At 38.4% G+C, this 2172-nt stretch overlaps 1 non-coding gene across 1 annotated transcript; it reads left to right on the plus strand.

The window, feature by feature from the left end:
• Positions 1–1798: 1798 nt before the first annotated feature.
• TRNAM-CAU (transfer RNA methionine (anticodon CAU)) lies at positions 1799–1871 on the plus strand. The gene has a single exon. It is a non-coding gene; the product is annotated as a tRNA-Met (tRNA).
• Positions 1872–2172: the final 301 nt, after the last annotated feature.

The raw sequence follows: 2172 nt of genomic DNA on the forward strand, positions 1-2172 counted from the left end.
CTTTGTGGTATTTTGTTTGTTATGACAGGTCAAGGAAGCGAAAACACTCATGACATTTCCTAAATGCTAGTTTTCACTTGAAAGTCAATATTTTATCATTGAAAACAACTACAGTCAATTATTTTGTTTGAAGTGACAGGCTCACTTCTTTGATTTTTGAGAAAATATGTGTCAAATAAAGAAATGTGAATAATTGTAGTTTTGCCTGTTACTTATTCTTTCAAATAAATATAATGTTCCATGAAAAAAATAAAAAGTTTAGTTCACATTTGGGTACACAGTTTAAGTATTTTTTCTGCATTTCCCATTTAATCATGCAGACTTTTAAAAAGACATTTACTTAAAAATTGAGATTTAAAAAATTAATATTTTTTGCTGTTTCATCAAGGACATTCTTAAATAAACTGGCCTTTTGTTTATTTACTTTTTCGAGTGTGTGGCAGTTATGGGTCCAACTATTGGTACCATTGGTGTCACTGCCTTGATCCATATGAGGTACCAGCAGCTTTACCCACTATCGGTACATCAGCTTTATTCATAGCAAATAAAGTCTTGGTATTATTATGAAAACACTATTGGTCTTGCAGATATTCTGAAGGTGTTTCTGGACATCACACTTTGAGGACTGATGATCTATGGTATTTGTGGGGATTTGAGGGAGAAAGAGTCAAGGATGTCTTGCAAGTTTTGAACCCAGGTGCCAAGCAAATGGCAGGTTGTGAATTGATGTCTGCTGAATGAATTAAAGAGCCCAAGATTCTTTAAATATTTGCTTAGTGAATGTACTGATGCAGGCAAGAATGATGGGCAGAACATTACCTGGAGTGGGGAAAAGATCACACTTTTAGGAATTAGGAAAATCTGCTTTCCAGGTCTGGGTTTGACACTTAGCAGCTGTGGATTTAATTTGATTCTACTGAGCCTCAATTTCACCAGTAAAATGAGGGTAGTAATGTATACGTTTATGGCAAAAACTGAGATAGACTAAGTGAAATGAGGAGTCCCTACATGGCGCAGTTAACACGCTCAGCCCAGCTTTATTAAACATGTAAGTAACACACATTTGGATTCTCTGGGTAGTAAAAATGGTTAATGTGCTCAGCTGCTATCCAGTAGGTTGGTGATTGGAGTCCACCCAGAGGCATCTCAGAAGAAAGACCTGGCGATCTACTTCAGAAGAATAAAAAAAAAAAAAAAAAAATAGGCCCTTGAAAACAATAGGGAGCACAGTTCTACTCTTATACACAAGGGGGCGCCATCGCTTAACTTTTGGTCAAGCGAACTGTGAATAAAATCTTTAAGACCGATTTTGGTACACAGAAGTGAAAAAACCATGTGAGTCATCATAAAATCAGTTCATGATAATTTAAAGGAGAACATCTCAGACGACCTAGGTGGAAATGCAGATTTAAATTAAGAAAGATAAGTGTAGATTACAGACAGTTTTGGCAGCTAGTCATTCATTCTTTCTACTAATGTTTTAGTGAGGGCCTCCTAAACCAACAGAGGAGACTATGGGAGGTAAAAGATCGCTTGATACCTCTGAGGGAATGAAGCTCCAAATCAATAGAAAATAAGAGGAAAAACACTATCTGGAGGTCAGGCACAATTGCTCAGCGGAAACACCACGTCTGACGGGTCTAAGATTCTGTGGAGCGCCCAGCTAAAAAGGCATTCACACAAGTTTGTTAGGAAATAATCTTCAAGAACCAGTGACAAGAAATCTGGAAAATAACTTGTCCTGGAGACAGAAAGAACGTAATTCCTTCAGAATCTAGCCCAAGCGTAAAACCGGGCTGCCTTCTTAGCGCAGTGGGCAGCGCGTCAGTCTCATAATCTGAAGGTCCTGAGTTCGAGCCTCAGAGAGGGCAGTCTTTTCTTAATCTAGAAGTTTATTTTGCTCGTGGCGCTTCTGCAGGTGTTAATCACATTTCTCTCGGAGATAAAATACCCAGAGCGTTCTGAGATAGCTGTACTTACTTGCAGCTGGGACGGAGTTCCTTCTTTTCTAAAGTATCTCAAAAGTGGAATTGTGTCAGCCTAGGGCTTTCTCAGGGTAACGGCCTCCGGGTTCCCGTTTTACCGTAGCTCCCCGCATTAAAAAAAAAAAAAAATTTTTTTTTTTTTTTTGTATGTTTTATTTTCTGAGAAGTCCTGGAGACGTTCCACCCT

Source organism: Elephas maximus, chromosome 1 (assembly GCF_024166365.1).
Source record: "Elephas maximus indicus isolate mEleMax1 chromosome 1, mEleMax1 primary haplotype, whole genome shotgun sequence".
In the NCBI taxonomy this organism is placed as follows: domain Eukaryota; kingdom Metazoa; phylum Chordata; class Mammalia; order Proboscidea; family Elephantidae; genus Elephas; species Elephas maximus.